At 42.4% G+C, this 21455-nt stretch overlaps 1 protein-coding gene across 3 annotated transcripts in view; it reads left to right on the top strand.

The window, feature by feature from the left end:
- The first annotated feature begins 843 nt into the window (after positions 1–843).
- The window catches only part of LOC115111272 (semaphorin-6A), a 101813-nt gene continuing 81201 nt past the window's right edge, over positions 844–21455 (top strand). For all 3 annotated transcript variants that reach the window (XM_029637153.2, XM_029637152.2, XM_029637151.2), the window contains exon 1: positions 844–1249. The gene's annotated coding sequence lies outside the window, so the exon portion shown is untranslated. The remainder of the gene's footprint in view (positions 1250–21455) is intronic.

The raw sequence follows: 21455 nt of genomic DNA, 5'->3' as shown, positions 1-21455 counted from the left end.
TTATAATAGCACGCCTATAATACAATTTGTTACAGTAAGCATCTGGACTAGTGGCTATCTGGGACACAATTAACATTGTCATCACAGGTGGTCTGTTATTAGCCTACATAAAGCAAACAACCAAACAACTCCCATGCTGAGCATGAGCCATTATGAATCCCTGGCCTTCTTAGAGTGTAAGCCTCTGGTTGCAGATGGTCAGCCTGATTTCAATGTGCCTTGCTTCCATCCAGAGTATAACATGTTTTTTTTTAGGTGTAGAAGACTCCAAACAAAAGTAGCTGCAACTTCAGCAGGATTTGCTGTTATTCTGATAAGGGGCCCAAAATTGATCGGCTTCTGTGTTATGTGGAACCGACTGAAGGGCGATTATAAACACTGTGCAGTGGCTGGAGAGGATGGGACCACCGGAGTGGGGTCTCCCATTGATGAAGACAAGAGAGGCTTTGAACCTGGTTGCATTCATTCCCTTTCGCATTGGCTGGGCTCAAAGCAATAGGGGTACCAATGCGTAACTGTGGGCATCATCATTGTCACCCCAATATTGTTTCTGACACTTTGTGTGCGAGCCAGAAAGGGTTCACTTTTCCATATGGAATAAATACAGTTTGTTGTAATGTTGTTGTTTCTCTTTTAAACTAATAATACAGCCTACACAATCATTATATTTGCCATTTAGCCTATAGTGGTTTATTTTTTGAATTGTGTATTTTCGAATTGTGTATTTACATACCAATGTAAATTCTAAAAATACAGTCGTCCATAAAGTGGCACCCATGAAACAAAAGATCCTGTTTCACTAGCACACTCCAGTCTAGGGCGTATAGCTCCTCCCTGTGTGTAGCGGGTGACAGCTGGGATCGCTGTGCACTAGTAAGAAGGCTTCATCTCGAAATAGGATGACCTGCAGCTTTTGTAGCGGGACTGAGTTGGCTTTCCACGAATGGTTCGGAACCCTCAATTGTTAGTTATTGGATTCCAGGTTGTCTTGCTCAGTTTTCTCAAAGGAGTTTTTAAAACCGCTGGGTTTCAAGTGGATTTCCGATGGATATTCCGATTTGAAGAGTTGTGTAGGCTACAAGCGCGGCATGTAACAAAAAAAATCTCAAGAGGTTTAGAAAAGTAGCGTTTCGCATTGTTTTTTCGAAATGATCATTGTCTGAGCTGCTTTAGGAACATTATTTTGAATGGATTAATAAAAGGACGAACGATACATTTACCCCAAGGCATTTCCATTCATGAGCTGAAGGTATTGTATTTTTATTCTCTAACTTTGTATGTGCATAATAGTAATCTATTTATTTGGAACCTATGGCTATAATGTTTTCCCAATCACTACTAGGACAAGTGCACACCTAGGCGCCTGCAACAAGGTAACTAACTATACGTCACTTCAGTAACTTTATAATTATTTATTTCTGTTGCAGTTAATGAATAACAATTCATTGGGGAAATGTACAATTATTTCGTAAAGATAATAGTTATTTTGGCAATTTAAACATGAGATGTTTGTGCGTAAATGCGTATTTACGCGTATTTATCCAAGCTGGATCAGGTCCATTCCATTGCATTTAGAATTACTGCGTGCTTACAAAGCTTCAGAAATTAGCCTATGTGTTATTATAGACAACTCTGCGACAATTTCCCCAGGTGATGAAAGCGTTTATAATTTCAACGTCTGAAATTTATGGAGACAAACTCTCCGTTGCTTTTAGTGTGCTGTGAACTGATAGGCTACAGGACTCAGCATTATAAACTACTTGGATAATTTGCACTGCCCTTCGTTGTTGGCCCCTCCATGGTAGCGTAATGTAGAGATGCAATTCTCATGTGTGAGAAGACAGACAGGCATTTCAATGTTCAGTGTTGGCAAAACGAATATTTCACCTGTGTCTTTCCAGGTGGAAAATACGCTATTTCAATCTATAGGCCTTTATCTGTCTTCAACACGAATCATACATTATTTATGGCTGTGGAGTTAATTGTAGCTATTTCATTAATTTCGTTTAATTTTTATCTACCCACAATTCAGAGACTGAAATGTCTTAACTGGTGTAATATGGTTGTAGTTATATCACTTCTCTCTCACACACTCACTCGCACACACACACACACACATTAGAGAGAGAGAGAGAGAGACAGAGAGAGAGAGAGAGACACACACAGAGAGAGAGAGAGAGACAGAGAGAGAGAGAGAGACACAGAGAGAGAGAGAGAGAGAGAGACACACAGAGAGAGAGAGACACACAGAGAGAGAGAGACACACAGAGAGAGAGAGACACAGAGAGAGAGAGAGACACAGCGAGAGAGAGAGAGAGAGAGAGAGAGAGGAGTGAAGCATTGTCCACACAGGGTTTGTTGAGTGACTCCAGGCTTTAAAGGCCATTTCAGGGCGGGTCACTGCTGTAATTGCTCCATTGGGCACACGTGTTATCAAATATGTTTTACATGTAATGTATTTCCTTTAGAAAGGGATATGGCTGGTGCAACATAATGACTTTTCCCCCTTTGTTCAACCTATTATATAACATAAATTTTACAGAATATTTCATGTTAATATAACACATTTCTTTTCATTTTGCTCCATGTTGAAATTTCTCTTTGACGTTTCCTCAATTCTTAAATTCTGTTACAAGCAAATAAATAAATTCCCTGTAAATCATAAAAGTTTGTTCATTAACATTAAATAATATCTCCAAACACAATCTTTACAAAAAACATTCATATTTGTGACGCATTTCAGGAAACTAGGCATATGTCACAGGTCACTACTTCACATAAATTACAAGCTTAGTCATTTCAAATTTTGCTATATAAGACCAATTTGAGCCAGTCAGTCACATTTATTGACCACAATATTGTAACCAAATGACGATCATTGTATCAATGGAAACCTTGTGTTTAATCTTGTATGATGAATACAACAGAACACATTAACTGGAATGACATTCACTCTCAGGGATGGCCAAAAAGAACAAACTGAAAGCCACACCCCCAATACGCCATGCCTCTAACTCTTCTGATTGCCCCCAATGCTATATTGCCCCAACCGCTATACAATGGGCATGCGCATGAGGTGTCGAAAGCAATTTAGAAGCATTCATTAAATTTAAAAAAATTACCAAAACATAACATTAGATCACACCATTCAATAAAAGCACCTCAGATGAACAACAGTGCCATCTCACTTTTTACAGTGATATACTGAAAGCTGTGTTTAGGTGCAGTACAGAGGCCCCATGCAACACCCAGGGCTGCTAACACCTCGGCTCTCTCAGCCATTTCTCCCTCTCTTCAACCAGTTTGAAGACGTCTGGCTTGCTGTACTTGCAAAAGGACTCTAGTCAAGGGATGTTTCTCAATGTGTATAGATGCTCCATGGCCTGTGTTGATAACATCAAAACCATAAGGAATAGGGCTAAATGCCTGTGAACAAAAATATATATATATTTTTTTTACAGTAATATATGATATTTGAGGGAATTACTTTTAAGATGAGAGTGTCTTGTAAAAACACATTGATAGGAAAAAAGTATACAATACATTATTTAATGAAATCACTCTAAAAAATATTTGATGCGTTTCCATCCTCTTCACTAGCCCATGGAGATAAGGTCTAACAGTTAAGATGAGATGAGATACTGTAGGTGGGCTATCCGTGTGTGGAATACAATCCAGTATTGCTACAGTGGTGCGCAATAATCCTGGAGCCATTTTGAAACACTTGCCATAAATGCTAGACTGTATACAAGATATACACGAAAAGCAGATCATACTGCTATTGATGTATGTGTACATGTGTGCCTGTCACTGTGTGACTAACTACCTTTGGAGAAAGCATAGTTTTTTTTGTCACACAGAAAAAAGGGTGAAACACAAAACATCAACATGCATTGTGGGTAACCACTGTTTGGAGCAATGCTCTGTGGAGCATTTGATCTGCAGCTTCCTAACAATAGCAATGAGGTTGGCATTGTGTGTGACTGATGTGGATTTGTCACACTGGTGTGCTTGTATACACTGTGCAGGGGTGTAAGTTGGTATTTACATTTGTCAGTCAAGGACAGATAGACGTGCTTGGTATTGAATAATTGATAAATGGCGTGCCTATGTGAAATGAATTGCACTCAATTACGCAAAGCGAGGCCATGTTAATCATTGATTGAAATTCAGTGTCAATGCGGTAGGTCGAGTAGAATTGTGTATTTATGCATATTTTATGATTGCATGTTTAATTCATGTTTATCCAGTGTGATTTAGAATTTATTGTAATCAATTAGTGTATGAGAGCATTACAATCCTCACACTCACCAAAATGTGATTTATTTATGATATATATATATATATATATATGTACACACAGTATATTAGAGCATTGGAAATTGTAGTTGTAAATTATGGTTCAATCATTTAAAAAACAGCTTTCATTGCATTTTATTCGTGCTCCATTAGTAGTCCACTGATAGCAGAATCATATACATTTTAATACCATAATCCTGTGGGGAAATTACATCTCATATGTAGGATATAGGCTATGTTTCGATGTGAACATTAACCGGTTTTCGCTCTAGCGCCTTTCACCTTTTTGCCAAATGGAAAATTCTAATTTTGTGCGTCTGTGGGGATATTTTCTTCAAAAACAAATTTTCCATGAGCATCTCTCTGTGTGCCTCCTGCTGATAGAAAATGATAAACACCTAGCATCCTCCAACCACCCCCATAATAGAATGGTGTCATACTCAGATGAAACCAAGAGCGTGCTGGTGTTCAGAAGCTGCATGACATTTAGAGAAGGTTTTCTTCCGCTCATCAGTCCCCTTATTGCAAATATCATGACATCATGTTTTGTGGGAAAGCTCCACTCTTAAGGTGAAATCACATCCCATTATATTAAAAACCTGACCATTGATCTGACAATAATGAATTAAATGAAATGTATTTGGTTGTGGGACATATGGTTCATTCTGTTCTGTACATTACGCCTCATTTCAAGTGTACTGATTTGTTAACATCGTTGCTGTTGTAGCTTAGCCTCTGTTTCTCACCTTGCATTAACTCCCCAGGCTCTCAATACACTATATATTTTTTTTAATTAGTAGGCCTTGTGTAAAATTCCCTTTCCTTAGACTCATTAAATTAACATAATTGAGGGCATTTTTAGCGCCAGAAAAGCCAAAGGCTTACAGTATGAAGCTTTTGGACAGAACCTCTTAAGTCAATGGCTGAATTGGCAGACTGTCTGTTGGCATGTTCACTGCTGCTCTTTGGCAAGACTTTGTTTATGGAAATGTATTAAATGAAATTGTGACGAGAGGAGAGTTGACGTAGCCAAACTGCTTGCATCATAGATGTTATCAGAGATGATCCACCTGTCTCTGCAATGGGGTTTTATTGTCTGCAAACAAACTAGAAACTGTCTTAGATAGACAAGTGTTGATAAGGGTCTAATGTGATGCCAGACATCACATAGCATTTGGTATGTAAATAGTTAAATGTCTTGAATGTGTACTGTACTTATACAGGTAAGTGGCCATGAGTCACAAATGCTGCTCGCTGTGAACACTCATTATGAACAACTGTGGCTTCCAGTTATGGTTAGCTCATTGGCTGCTTCCGGTTGTGGTCAGCTCTCATTGGCTGCCCATGAAGTATGCATTGATGCTCATTTAGGACTACGTGGTTCTACAGCAACATGTTCTGCGGGTGTTCAATGACTCTTTGTTGAGGGGGTGATCCATGATCCTGTGTTAAGGGGGTGTTCCATGATCCTGTGTTGAGGGGGTGTTCCATGACCCTGTGTTGAGGGGGTGTTCCATGACCCTGTGTTGAGGGGGTGTTCCATGACCCTGTGTTGAGAGGGTGTTCCATGACTCTTTGTTGAGGAGGTGTTCCATGACTCTTTGTTGAGGGGGTGTTCCATGACCCTGTGTTGAGGGGGTGTTCCATGACTCTTTGTTGAGGGGGTGTTCCATGACTCTTTGTTGAGGGGGTGTTCCATGACTCTTTGTTGAGGGGGTGTTCCATGATTGTTTGTTGAGGGAGTGTTCCATGACTCTTCTTTGAGGAGGTGTTCCATGATTCTTTGTTGAAGGGGTGTTCCATGACCCTGTGTGGAGGGGATGTTCCATGACCCTGTGTTGAGGGGGTGTTCCATGATTCTTTGTTGAGGGGGTGTTCCATGACCCTGTGTGGAGTGGATGTTCCATGACCCTGTGTTGAGAGGGTGTTCCATGACCCTGTGTGGAGTGGATGTTCCATGACCCTGTGTTGAGGGGGTGTTCCATGATTCTTTGTTGAGGGGGTGTTCCATGACCCTGTGTGGAGTGGATGTTCCATGACCCTGTGTTGAGGGGGTGTTCCATGACCCTGTGTGGAGTGGATGTTCCATGACCCTGTGTTGAAGGGGTGTTCCATGATTCTTTGTTGAGGGGGTGTTCCATGACCCTGTGTGGAGTGGATGTTCCATGACCCTGTGTTGAGGGGGTGTTCCATGACCCTGTGTGGAGTGGATGTTCCATGACCCTGTGTTGAGGGGGTGTTCCATGACCATGTGTTGCAGGGGTGCATGTTGCCTGCGTCGCAAGGGTGTGTGACGGTGAATCACAGAGAGGGGTGTACATCTGTCCCCCTCCCCAGGCCCACCGTGATTGGCACAGCATTTCTCATCTATTAATCATGAAGGCTGCTCTCTTGTTCGGTTGCCATAGTTTCAGGGTCTGAGATGGTGTTGGGGTGCCTGGAGAAGGCCAGGAGAGATTGCAGGGCAGCACTCGGAGCAGCCTCTCTACCTGGGTGTGTGCTTGAAGAGGCAAAATGGTTTGCAATTTCATCTCAAAGCAGTATGCTCCCTCTGTAGAAGGACGAATCAAATGTAAGGAGGGTTTTCCAGTAGAGTTCATACCTGGAATCATGTGTCCTTCACTTAAGAGGCTGAAGCTATGTCTACTGTAAACCAAACAAGCCTTATTGTCCTTTGTTTACAATGGGTGACTCAGAGATAGAATTGGCTTCCACTATTACATAGAATGTGTTTGGAGAGACTGATGTTGTAACCTTTTTTTTTTGTTGGGGATGTTGGGGAATTTTGAGACCACTTTCCATTATAAAATGTATTTTTACTATCAGTATGTTGAGATGATCAGTGTTGAACATTTATTTTTGAATTCCTCTAAGATGGTCTTTCTTGGTCATGTTGTACCTCCCAAAGGAGTCTGTAATCTCTGCTGTCTTGTAATGATTTAATGTGGCCATATTGTTGCTGTGCTTCATCACATTACACCTTGCCAGTGGGTATTTTCAGTGAAACTAGTGTCTAGTGGGAAAATCAGTCTCTAATCATGGGACTTTCTTCACGGCCTTTCATGTGGGCCACATTAAGAAGAAAGAACCTTGTCATTGTCAGTGCCATTGGGCTGAAATCCAAGCTGAGGGTGATTTAGATGCTGCAATTCTCTCATCTGGGTGACCTTTCTGGAGGGAATCATACCATGAGAAATGGGCTGTTTGCTCAACTTACCTATGTAGATGTTTTATGGCTTTGAAGTGATATGTTTGTAGACTCAGTGACATCATCTTGTTATCATTCTCCAGTGCAGGTGACTGGTGTGGGTGCAGGGCTGCTGGACTCTAGAAGGGTTAGCTGACAACATAATGAAAAGGATATTCGTAGAAGTGTGTTATCATTCTGGACGATCACATAGGTACCAACAATGACAAGAAGCTGCCATGTTGGGAATCGCAGGTGGCTCATTTCAGCCCGTTGGATCTTGTTATTGGTATCATGTCTTGTTTTGAGGGGTTTTGACTGATGTCATGTCAATGCTAATATTGCAAAACATTTGATAGCTAGCTAACCAACAACTGCAACGATGTATTTAAGAGTCAACAAGTGCTCATTGTTCAAATGTATTTATGTTTTCAATACAATTTGGAACAGAAATATAGTTTATATGTTGTCATTAATCCTTTGATTCTAAGCCAAACCGCAAGTTCTGCTCCACGGTTCAATAACCCACCCGTCTGTTGTAGGTATTGATATTTGTGTGGAGAAATGCACCTTGTGCAAAGTGATATGTGATTGATGTTACTCCCAAAGGCCAGGTCTATCTCAAAAGCTTAATCAAGCACACCGGTGGTTAGTAAGTGTTATTTAATACATCAGATGTCATTTGTAATGCCCTCCCAAGTCATGTCAACTTTCAGACGATGACAGAGTATTTGCAATAGTGCTCTATGAGGTATTTCCATATTTCTAAGTTTACCCATATGAAAGCAATCTCAGCAATTTACCAGTTGTACAATTGGACTACATGCTTCTACAGCAGCCTGTCCTTATGTGAAGATACATTTGTAAAAGTAATTGACAAATAGATTTTTCAATGCTAATATTGCAAAACATAATTTAGTCTACCAACAATGTTACTAAAGACATACAAGACAAAATATACACCACAAAGAAATGTATTCACCATCACTCGAATCTGGGGGAAAAACAAGTCTTACTATTAGGGCACAGTTGTTGGTAGACTACATTAAGAGAACTGCCTGAACCCCCCTCCAATCAGGACTAAAAAGTGAACAGTAATACCTCTGTGTGTACATTTATGACATATCTAGTGAACAAATTGCAGCCATGTGGCGTGGTCATGTGACTGATAGTAGAAGCGCATGACCACAAGGCCCCCAGTGTTTCAGCACTAGTTCCTGCCTGTCCGTCATCTCATGTGGAGCGGTGGGCTGGGAACACTTATCATCACTCTCACAGAGGCCACACAATGCCCCCTCGCTCACGTTTCACTCATCCAAGAGAGGAACAGCTAGGTTCCTTGGCCAGCCCTGATTAAATGTATGGCAGCGGATGCTGTATTGCTTCATGCATAGTGATGTGTTCATTGTCTCAATTCTAATTTTATTAGTCGCGCTGCATGTTTCATTCATGTCTTTACATCCTGTGTACAACCGACAAATCTGCTCTTTATTGATAATGCTGCTAAGACAATTCAACGCTAGTTGATTTAATTGGGTTTGGAGACAGTATTAAGATGCATGGCCCTGTGGGTAGTCTACTGATGTAGCAGTCAGAGGGAATATGGTTTGACTTCAGAAACAGTCAGATAATCTGGTAGACTGAGCATTCTGTCATTTGTTTTCTTCCCCATGCTGTTTATATAACAGTTGAAACAGGTTCCTCAACGACAGTCCATTTTAAGTAGCTTGTGAATTAGGAAAAATTACCATCAGCAATTCATTAGTCACCCTCTCTTAGGTTACGGTGGGCTCCCCTGTCAGCTGATTATAGCATGTTGAGCTAATTCAAGGTAACCCGAGAGGAAGGGAGGAGATGATCTCCAGGCAGTGCAGCACAGCTCCTGTTCATCATCTGACCTACATAAGAGAAGAATCCTCTTGTATTGTTGCTTCTGGAGAACAGTACCTCTCTCTACCATTCCCTTCAGGGTGCTGTGAGGGTTTATGTCCCTCTGAGGTGCAGCCTGCCTGCGTCCATACTGGGTTTGTGTCCCAGTGCCAGCTAGCTAGCTAGCTAAATTCCCCTGCATGGTTCATATAGGGAGATGTTATCTAAAGCAAACACCATTTCATGCAGCCTCCGCAGATAAGATGGGTCGTTGCTGTTAAATAGTGGCGCCATTGTGCAGTCACTAATTTCTCACACTAACAGGTGAATGGCTTAATGTGGCCTTTTGTTCCACAGGCTGGCTGCTCATGACTGTGGCTGAGACATTGGTAAATGAATGGTCAAAGATAACGGACACTGTATTTAAGGTGACGTGATGTTGAATCAAGGTTTTCACTTCCAAAATATTGTTTTGATCATTGAAGGAATTAGCCAATGATTGGTGTAAGAGTTGGCCATGTTGTCACTCCATGTCATTCCACGAAAGCAGATGAATTGAGTTCCTGATTTCCAATAGTTTGATGCTCCTTCTCATTCTTTTCTGGAAGTCATCTGCTTTACAACTGATATCATCCTAGAAGTCTCACCTAGATGTAGCTACTCTATCTCAGGAAAATCAGCTACAGTATCTCTTAGGAATGGTTGTGTTTGTTGGAGAGTAACAGCCAACCACCAGTCTAATTACAGGACCCCATATGTCTCACCTCCACCATGAGTATAATAAGACGTGACTTTCTATTCAAGTGCTCATTGCTTTCCCCTAAGGCAGTGCAGACAGTTATTACTGCATCACGGTAATTTCCATGGCTGTAATGCTGGACTAATTGCTAGAGTAAATACTACCTCTGCATCGGTCTACAATATTTCCTGAATGGACGTGTGAACGGCGCGTGCCTCTAGTCTTTCCCCACAGTTTTAGTCTCTAATTCTCCTTGCCACCATATTGAATTTGAAGAGAGCTTGTTTAAGTTTCATTTAGTTTTTGTTTAATTACATTTATTTTCACCAAAGAAAGCAAGTGATAAGCAACAATACAGATTGAAAAAAGGTTTGTTAAAACAGAAAACAAAACCTACTAATCATAAATGTATAAATTAATTTAATCAGTAATCACAAACTATTTGTTTTGTTTAAATGTGTGTGTGTGTGTGTGTGTGCAAATGTGTGTGGGAGAGTTAGTCTTCATGGAGGAGATTACTTACAGTCTGATCCTCAGTCTTCGCTTGAAGTTATTTAGGGATGATGATGTTTTGGCAATGTGAAGATATGAATTCCAGAGTATGGTACCTCTTTATCTGATAGAGAATTGACTGTGTGAGGTGTGGCAGTGGGGAGTGGGGGGGGTGAAGGTTATCACAGTGTCTTGTGTTATGTACACTACCGGTCAAAAGTTTTAGAACACCAACTCATTCAAGGGATTTTCTTTATTTTTACTATTTTCTACATTGTAGAATAATAGTGAAGACATTGAAACGATAAAATAACACATATGGAATCATGTAGTAACCAAAAAAAGTGTTAAACAAATCAAAATATATTTTATATTTGAGATTCTTCAAAGTAGACACCCTTTGCCTTGAGGACAGCTTTGCACACTCTTGGCATTCTCTCAACCAGCTTCATGAGGTAGTCACCTGAATTGCATTTCAATTAACAGGTGTGCCTTCTTAAAAGTTAATTTGTGGAATTCCTTTTCTTAATGTGTTTGAGCCAATCAGTTGTGTTGTGACAAGGTAGGGGTGGTATACAGAAGATAGTCATATTTGGTAAAAGACCAAGTCCATATTATGGCAAGAACAGCTCAAATAAGCAAAGAGAAACTATAGTCCATCATTACTTTAAGACATGAAGGTCAGTCAATCGGGGAAATTTCAAGAACTTTTTAAGTTTCTTCAAGTGCAGTCGCAAAACCCATCAAGCACTATGATGAAACTGGCTCTCATGAGGACCGCCACAGGAATGGATGACCCAGAGTTACCTCTGCTGCAGAGGATAAGTTCATTAGAATTACCAGCCTCAAGAATTGCCGCCTAAATAAATGCTTCACAGAGTTCAAGTAACAGACACATCTCAACATCAACTGTTCAGAGGAGACTGCGTGAATCAGGCCTTCATGGTCGAATTGCTGTAAAGAAACCACTAATAAAGGACACCAATAAGAAGAAGAGATCTGCTTGGGCCAAGAAACACGAGCAATTGACATTAGACTGGTGGAAATTTGTTCTTTAGTCTGGAGTCCAAATTTGATTTTTTTTGGTTCCAACCGCCATATCTTTGTGAGACGCCGTGTGGGTGAACAGGTGTCCCCATGTGTATTTCCCACTATAAAGCATGGAGGAGGAGGTGTTATGGTGTGGGGGTGCTTTACTGGTGATACTGTCTGTGAAACCCTTGAATGAGTAGGTGTTCTAAAACTTTTGACCAGTAGTGTAGATGGATTTCAGAATTAAGCTGGAAGAATCCATTGAAGGGTTTAGGTAAACTATCTGGGAGGTAGGGGTATTTGTAGATGAAAGTTCATAATTGCCGTACATTAACATCGTAAATAGACAAGATATTGAGTTTCTTAAACAAAGGTGCAGATGGAGCCAGGTAATTAGAGGAGGTGGCTAGTCTTGTACATTTATTTTGTATGATGTGTAATTTGTGTAGGTAGGAGGCATATGTACTTCGGTTGGAGGAATATTGATTGTTCCCAATAGAATGTTAGTCAAATCCAGGGTGCTTTTTATAGCCATTAGTAATGATTATTTATTCACTTGGATGCATTGTATTACATCTGGGAGGTTATTGAGCTGACACTGAGATACTAATCAATGAAAGCATTAATAGCCCTGTTTGTCCTGTGCCTTCTCACTCCCCCAGAGCCAAAAGCTTTGACCTAGGAACTCATGAGTTGTTCAGATAGACAATTATGTTTTTTCATCGTCATGTGGGTTGTCATGAGAACGGCCTTTCCCTAGAAGACAATAACATTGAAATAGGCCCAAGAGCAGATCATTATACAGAAGACTTGAGTTAGGAAAAGAAAGCCTAACACACAATGGAAAAAGCAACTTCAAGTTTTACTTCAAAATACTCACCAAAAAATAAATATACCTTTGTATTGGATTACATGGATATAGAACTCCATCCTTTAGTTTCTAGAGTTGGGCTCTCAAGTTCAACTAGATGCCAAATAAAGCCAGTGACAACACAAGGCTTTTATGGCATTGTGATGGTTGAAACTTAAGATGACGAACCCAGTTATAAAACAGTTGTTGTTGCTGTTGTGTTTACGTGCCCTCTGGGTGGTAGGGCATGGGCTAGGTTTGTGAGCCAGGGCTCTGGTATCTAATGGGTAGGGCATGGGCTGGGTTTGTGAGCCAGGGCTCTGGTATCTAAGGGGTAGGGCATGGGCTAGGTTTGTGAGCCAGGGCTCTGGTATCTAATGGGTAGGGCATGGGCTGGGTTTGTGAGCCAGGGCTCTGGTATCTAATGGGTAGGGCATGGGCTGGGTTTGTGAGCCAGGGCTCTGGTATCTAATGGGTAGGTCATGGGCTAGGTTTGTGAGCCAGGGCTCTGGTATCTAATGGGTAGGTCATGGGCTAGGTTTGTGAGCCAGGGCTCTGGTATCTAATGGGTAGGGCATGGGCTAGGTTTGTGAGCCAGGGCTCTGGTATCTAACGGGTAGGGCATGGGCTGGGTTTGTGAGCCAGGGCTCTGGTATCTAATGGGTAGGGCATGGGCTGGGTTTGTGAGCCAGGGCTCTGGTATCTAAGGGGTAGGGCATGGGCTGGGTTTGTGAGCCAGGGCTCTGGTATCTAAGGGGTAGGGCATGGGCTGGGTTTGTGAGCCAGGGCTCTGGTATCTAAGGGGGTAGGGCATGGGCTGGGTTTGTGAGCCAGGGCTCTGGTATCTAAGGGGTAGGGCATGGGCTGGGTTTGTGAGCCAGGGCTCTGGTATCTAAGGGGTAGGGCATGGGCTGGGTTTGTGAGCCAGGGCTCTGGTATCTAAGGGGTAGGGCATGGGCTGGGTTTGTGAGCCAGGGCTCTGGTATCTAAGGGGTAGGGCATGGGCTGGGTTTGTGAGCCAGGGCTCTGGTATCTAAGGGGTAGGGCATGGGCTGGGTTTGTGAGCCAGGTCTCTGGTATCTAAGGGGTAGGGCATGGGCTGGGTTTGTGAGCCAGGGCTCTGGTATCTAAGGGGTAGGGCATGGGGTATAAATTATCTGCTGTGACATGTGCTGGGGGCCAGATATCCTAGTGGTCAGAAAAGTGTCTGATCCTGTGGAAGACAGAGCGGTCATGTTTCCTTTGTGTTGTTGGAGTCATATGTCTGCTAGACCTCAGGCCTCATGACGTCCCACTGTATCGGAAATGGTGTATCCATATATGGGACATGATGAACATGTTTTTGTCAATGGGACTAGAACTGATTACAGTTGTCAACAGATTGTGTTTCCACCTGCCCCATAGGGCTAGGATTAGAGTTAGGGTTAGAGTTAGGGTTAGAGTTAGGATTAGAGTTAGGGTTAGAGTTAAGGTTAGGGTTTGGGTTAGAGTTAGGATTAGAGTTAGAGTTAGGGTTAGAGTTAGGATTAGAGTTAGGGTTAGAGTTAGAGTTAGGATTAGAGTTAGGGTTAGAGTTAGGATTAGAGTTAGAGTTAGGATTAGAGTTAGAGTTAGGATTAGAGTTAGAGTTAGGGTTAGAGTTAGGATTAGGGTTAGAGTTAGAGTTAGAGTTAGAGTTAGGATTAGAGTTAGGGTTTGGGTTAGAATTAGAGTTAGAGATAGAGTTAGGGTTAGGGTTTCATAGGCCGGGATGTAAACTAGAAGCTGATCACAATAACCTTCAGCAATCTTCTGCCCAAAACAGATCAAATGAATAGATAAGACAAATAGACATGTGTTATGTATAGGGCCAACCACATGATATTTCCTGTGTTCAGTTTCAGTCAATATGGATGCTGTTTGATGTAATGTGGTGGATCATTGTGTCAGAGAACTGATATGATAGAGAATCTGAACTAGGTCGTGGTATTGCATTCACCCCTATGTCTTCTAGTGAGGAAAAGGAATGGCATTGTTACATAAAGAGACATTTCTCTTTTGCTGTTGCCTGGCCTCTCAGTGTGCTGTATGGTAGGTAGTTCATTCTGTGTGTGTATGAGGCTCCTGGGTGTACGTATGTGCGTGTGCATATCTCGGTGTGTGTGTCTGTGTGTGTGCCCCCTGTGAAGTAATTGTGCTTGAATCCTGCTCATACAGAGGCAGGGCACTCATTGTACACTTCAAATAACAGGGCTTGAGTACTGACAGTTTTGGCCCAGTGGAGATTTGTCAAGGTTATACATTATTCTGCAGTTTTCATATGGTAATCGTTTCCGAACTTGTTTTTCAAACAGAGTTGTTTTAATGAATAAAGTAGTCATTCATTGTCTGCTTCTGGATGGAATGTGACAGCCTGTACTGTTTACAGATGTAGGATCTTAATTTGAGCCAGTTTGCTTCAGCAGGAAAATAATAATTAATGGACATTTTGTAGGGGTTGATACATTTTTCATAAAGGAAAATCAAGTCTGAAAATTTCAAATTGTAAATTACAAACTTCAGAAGCATTTTTTTTTTACCTCAAATACACTACACGTTTGAAATGTTGTCCTGCAACAGGGTGATCAAATTAAGATCCTACATCTGTAGGTGGCTTAATTGACCATAGAGGTGGTACTTCCGGCGCCGACAGAGATGGCCGCCTCGCTTCGCGTTCCTAGGAAACTATGCAGTTTTTTGTTTTTTTACGTGTTATTTCTTACATTAGTACCCCAGGTCATCTTAGGTTTCATTACATACAGTCGAGAAGAACTACTGAATATAAGATCAGCGTCAACTCACCATCAGTACGACCAAGAATATGTTTTCCGCGACGCGGATCCTGTGTTCTGCCTTACAAACAGGACAACGGAATGGATCGCATGCAGCGACCCAAGAAAACGACTCCGAAAAAGAGGGAAACGTAGCGGTCTTCTGGTCAGACTCCGGACAAGGGCACATCGCGCACCACTCCCCAGCATTCTTCTTGCCAATGTCCAGTCTCTCGACAACAAGGTAGATGAAATCCGAGCAAGGGTAGCATTCCAGAGGGACATCAGAGACTGCAATGTTCTCTGCTTCACGGAAACATGGCTTACTGGGAAGACGCTATCCGATGCGGTGCAGCCAACGGGTTTCTCCACACATCGCGCCGACAGAAACAAACATCTTTCTGGTAAGAAGAGCGGCGGGGGCGTATGCCTCATGACTAACGAGACATGGTGTGATGAAGGAAACATACAGGAACTCAAATCCTTCTGTTCACCTGATTTAGAATTCCTCACAATCAAATGTAGACCGCATTATCTTCCAAGAGAATTCTCCTTGATTATAATCACAGCCGTATATATCCCCCCCCAAGTAGACACATCGATGGCTCTGAACGAACTTTATTTAACTCTTTGCAAACTGGAAACCATTTATCCGGAGGCTGCATTCATTGTAGCTGGGGATTTTAACAAAGCTAATCTGAAAACAAGACTCCCTAAATTTTATCAGCATATCGATTGCGCAACCAGGGGTGGTAAAACCTTGGATCATTGTTACTCTAACTTCCGCGACGCATATAAGGCCCTGCCCCGCCCCCCCTTTCGGAAAAGCTGACCACGACTCCATTTTGTTGATCCCTGCCTACAGGCAGAAACTTAAACAAGAGGCTCCCACGCTGAGGTCTGTCCAACGCTGGTCAGACCAAGCTGACTCCACACTCCAAGACTGCTTCCATCACGTGGACTGGGACATGTTTCGTATTGCGTCAGATGAAAATATTGACGAATACGCTGATTCGGTGTGCGAGTTCATTAGAACGTGCGTCGAAGATGTCGTTCCCATAGCAACGATAAAAACATTCCCAAACCAGAAACCGTGGATTGATGGCAGCATTCGCGTGAAACTGAAAGCTCGAACCACTGCTTTTAATCAGGGCAAGGTGTCTGGTAACATGTCCGAATATAAACAATGCAGCTATTCCCTCCGCAAGGCTATTAAACAAGCTAAGCGTCAGTACAGAGACAAAGTGGAATCTCAATTCAATGGCTCAGACACCAGAGGCATGTGGCAGGGTCTACAGTCAATCACGGACTACAAGAAGAAACCCAGCCCAGTCACGGACCAGGATGTCTTGCTCCCAGGCAGACTAAATAACTTTTTTGCCCGCTTTGAGGACAATACAGTGCCACTGACACGGCCTGCAACGAAAACATGCGGTCTCTCCTTCACTGCAGCCGAGGTGAGTAAGACATTTAAACGTGTTAACCCTCGCAAGGCTGCAGGCCCAGACGGCATCCCCAGCCGCGCCCTCAGAGCATGCGCAGACCAGCTGGCCGGTGTGTTTACGGACATATTCAATCAATCCCTATACCAGTCTGCTGTTCCCACATGCTTCAAGAGGGCCACCATTGTTCCTGTTCCCAAGAAAGCTAAGGTAACTGAGCTAAACGACTACCGCCCGTAGCACTCACTTCCGTCATCATGAAGTGCTTTGAGAGACTAGTCAAGGACCATATCACCTCCACCCTACCTGACACCCTAGACCCACTCCAATTTGCTTACCGCCCAAATAGGTCCACAGACGATGCAATCTCAACCACACTGCACACTGCCCTAACCCACCTGGACAAGAGGAATACCTATGTGAGAATGCTGTTCATCGACTACAGCTCGGCATTCAACACCATAGTACCCTCCAAGCTCGTCATCAAGCTCGAGACCCTGGGTCTCGACCCCGCCCTGTGCAACTGGGTACTGGACTTCCTGACGGGCCGCCCCCAGGTGGTGAGGGTAGGCAACAACATCTCCTCCCCGCTGATCCTCAACACGGGGGCCCCACAAGGGTGCGTTCTGAGCCCTCTCCTGTACTCCCTGTTCACCCACGACTGCGTGGCCACGCACGCCTCCAACTCAATCATCAAGTTTGCGGACGACACAACAGTGGTAGGCTTGATTACCAACAACGACGAGACGGCCTACAGGGAGGAGGTGAGGGCCCTCGGAGTGTGGTGTCAGGAAAATAACCTCACACTCAACGTCAACAAAACTAAGGAGATGATTGTGGACTTCAGGAAACAGCAGAGGGAACACCCCCTATCCACATCGATGGAACAGTAGTGGAGAGGGTAGCAAGTTTTAAGTTCCTCGGCATACACATCACAGACAAACTGAATTGGTCCACTCACACTGACAGCGTCGTGAAGAAGGCGCAGCAGCGCCTCTTCAACCTCAGGAGGCTGAAGAAATTCGGCTTGTCACCAAAAGCACTCACAAACTTCTACAGATGCACAATCGAGAGCATCCTGGCGGGCTGTATCACCGCCTGGTACGGCAACTGCTCCGCCCTCAACCGTAAGGCTCTCCAGAGGGTAGTGAGGTCTGCACAACGCATCACCGGGGCAAACTACCTGCCCTCCAGGACACCTACACCACCCGATGTTACAGGAAGGCCATAAAGATCATCAAGGACATCAACCACCCGAGCCACTGCCTGTTCACCCCGCTATCATCCAGAAGGCGAGGTCAGTACAGGTGCATCAAAGCTGGGACTGAGAGACTGAAAAACAGCTTCTATCTCAAGGCTATCAGACTGTTAAACAGCCACCATTGAGTGGCTGCTGCCAACACACTGTCATTGACACTGACCCAACTCCAGCCACTTTAATAATGGGAATTGATGGGAAAATGATGTAAATATATCACTAGCCACTTTAAACAATGCTACCTTATATAATGTTACTTACCCTACATTATTCATCTCATATGCATACGTATATACTGTACTCTACATCATCGACTGCATCCTTATGTAATACATGTATCACTAGCCACTTTAACTATGCCACTTTGTTTACTTTGTCTACATACTCATCTCATATGTATATACTGTACTCGATACCATCTACTGTATGCTGCTCTGTACCATCACTCACTCATATATCCTTATGTACATATTCTTTATCCCCTTACACTGTGTATAAGACAGTAGTTTTAGAATTGTTAGTTAGATTACTTGTTGGTTATCACTGCATTGTCGGAACTAGAAGCACAAGCATTTCGCTACACTCGCATTAACATCTGCTAACCATGTGTATGTGACAAATAAAATTTGATTTGATTTGAGGTTGAAGGGTAGAGAGGAGAAAGGACGAGGATACTTCATTATAGCCCACGCTTCACTGACATTTCTAGTTCATATAAAACCCATTATTTTATTGGTAAACACAGAACAAGAGATGGCTTCCACTGAACTTCCCTCTTTTAATGAGGAACGTGTCAAGAATTATCATCATTATAAGTACATTTCTGTTGAGTTCCTATTTACTGTACACAGTAGCCATTGCAATGACGGGGTTGAGGAACATTTGACAATACGTTTTTTTGTGCCGTTTATAAAAGCCTTGTAAATGAGTGTGTGTTCTTCATCAAGCCAGACATCAGCTGTTTACGTGAGATTTCCTAATCAATGTTATTAAGTCATTTTCCTGAAACCGAGAACACTGAGTGACCCCATTAGGTTTTGTTTATAACACTGAGTCCAAAGTGGATGGTTGTCGTAGTTGTATATGTCTATGGGAGATGTCTATGTCAGATTAAAGCTATTCTGTAATGGCTGCAGAGACCAACTAAAATGCAAGGTGCAAGGCCACAGGAAGACTGGCAGTCCTCCTCCTTCCATCTGTCTCAACCAGGAGGTGGCCTGTAATCAAAGATGGTGACCGGTGATACTAGGTTTTCCATTATTTGGGTTAGCGGCACCCAATCTCTGTAGCTATTTTAAGGCACCCATGAACTTCCTATGCTGTGGGAACATTGAGTCATTGATGTATGGCAGCCAGCTCTGACTGTGGGGACCCACAAAGTAGCGGTTTCACCTTCATATTACATGTGAATCATGGCCAAAACGTTTAAATTACACCCTCAACTTCATGTGGCCTTCTCAACTTTTTTACTCAAGAACTCTTGTTGAGTTTGATCATTTGATAATGTTGAATTGTATGCACTCAATCTACATAACTCTCTCTCTCTTTATATTCAGGATGGTATTTCTCTGGCGTGTTGACTAAAACTAGGATAAAATGCTCACTGACTGACCAATGGTGCATTAAATAGCCTGCCTGAGCACGGTTGATTATGAATAACTAAACCGTATGTGCATCACTTACCGTGAAGAAAACTCTTTCTCACCGACTGTTTTTACTTGTCAGTGATTTGGAAGAGAGAGGAGAATGTTTCTGTAATGACTTTTACAGAGGTTTGTTTCCCTCAGAGTGGTACACAAAGGCCTGGAGTGTGGCATCGTTTTGGGTGATTCCACTGGCAGGAGAGTTAGCCTAGCGACAGTACCAGCGACATTTCCACAGTGGGAAGCCAGCTCTGGTGGAAGAGACCTCATGTCCAGATTTGGCCTGCATTCCAGACACTCCAGTTTAAGCCAATGGTCAGTCTGAACTATCTGGCCAGAGGTTAAAGAAGCGAGGGAATGAATCAAGGTTAGTCCTTGGGTCAGTTAGCATGTGGGTGTGGGTGGCTGTGCATAATGCCTGTATAAAAGTCATCTATATGAGAAAGAAGAATCATATTTCAAGGTCAACCCTGTGGTGTAGATATTGCTATAGTGGATATGCATATTGAGGAAATATGTTTTATGGGGAACAGACTGATGATAAACTGCTCATGAGGCTATTTTGGATATTGTAGTAGGACTGTTCGTGGGAGTATCTGGAGAATCTACAGAGATAGATGAGGCTGCTGCATTGTAGCAAAATGATGTCTGAAATGTACAATACCAATAAGAAGGATGCAACACAACAACAAATATGGTCAAGCTTGAATGTAGAGTAATGTAGAGTAATGTAGAGTAATGTCTAGTAATGTAGAGTAATGTAGAGTAATATAGAGTAATGTAGAGTAATGTAGAGTAATGTCTAGTAATGTAGAGTAATGTAGAGTAATGTAGAGTAATGTCTAGTAATGTAGAGTAATGTAGAGTAATGTAGAGCAATGTAGAGCAATGTAGAGCAATGTAGAGTAATGTCTAGTAATGTCTAGTAATGTAGAGTAATGTAGAGTAATGTAGAGCAATGTAGAGCAATGTAGAGCAATGTAGAGTAATGTAGAGTAATGTAGAGTAATGTCTAGTAATGTCTAGTAATGTAGAGTAATGTCGAGTAATGTAGAGTAATGTCTAGTAATGTCTAGTAATGTCTAGTAATGTCTAGTAATGTAGAGTAATGTAGAGTAATGTCTAGTAATGTAGAGTAATGTAGAGTAATGTCGAGTAATGTAGAGTAATGTAGAGTAATGTAGAGTAATGTAGGGTAATGTAGGGTAATGTAGAGTAATGTCTAGTAATGTCTAGTAATGTAGAGTAATGTAGAGAAATGTAGAGTAATGTAGAGTAATGTAGAGCAAGACATTCAGTGAATCCCAAACCATCCCCTTGCCCCGAACCAACTCGCTCGGAGGGCCCTCCGTTGTCACGTGTTGCTGATGGAAAATCTGAGGGTGACTTCCAGTGTCGAGGGGATCAATAAACCGTCTGGAAACACTCGTGACTTGAATGAGGCAATTCATGTTCCACATTTAAATAATAAAATAAGCATGACACTGAAAATAACAAATTCCCCCCGTCCTTTTACAAGATAGAAGCCTCAGTAACAGTTAAACATTTAATTTGGGAGGTATTCCATCTGTTACGTGTGTCAAACTTCAAAATCAGTGCACGTGTCATATAATTAGGCACACCTCCCCATTCTTTTTCTATTAAATTGCGCAAACTCTAAACATATCACAGTGCGTGTTGTGATACCACTTCTCTCTGGAGCCTGCAGCCTTGATGGCTTGGTCGAAGTGGCTATCAGAGGGTCTAGGTTTGACGTCAAATGGCCATAAAAGCTGTAGATGAAAGACCACATCAGTTTTACTCACTCTACACATCACATTATTTGTCTCGTCCATGTTGTCCATCTGCAGGTTAC

This window comes from Oncorhynchus nerka, linkage group LG27 (genome assembly GCF_034236695.1).
Source record: "Oncorhynchus nerka isolate Pitt River linkage group LG27, Oner_Uvic_2.0, whole genome shotgun sequence".
In the NCBI taxonomy this organism is placed as follows: domain Eukaryota; kingdom Metazoa; phylum Chordata; class Actinopteri; order Salmoniformes; family Salmonidae; genus Oncorhynchus; species Oncorhynchus nerka.
Note: the sequence above shows the minus strand (reverse complement) of the source record. Positions and strands in the feature narration are given on the sequence as shown.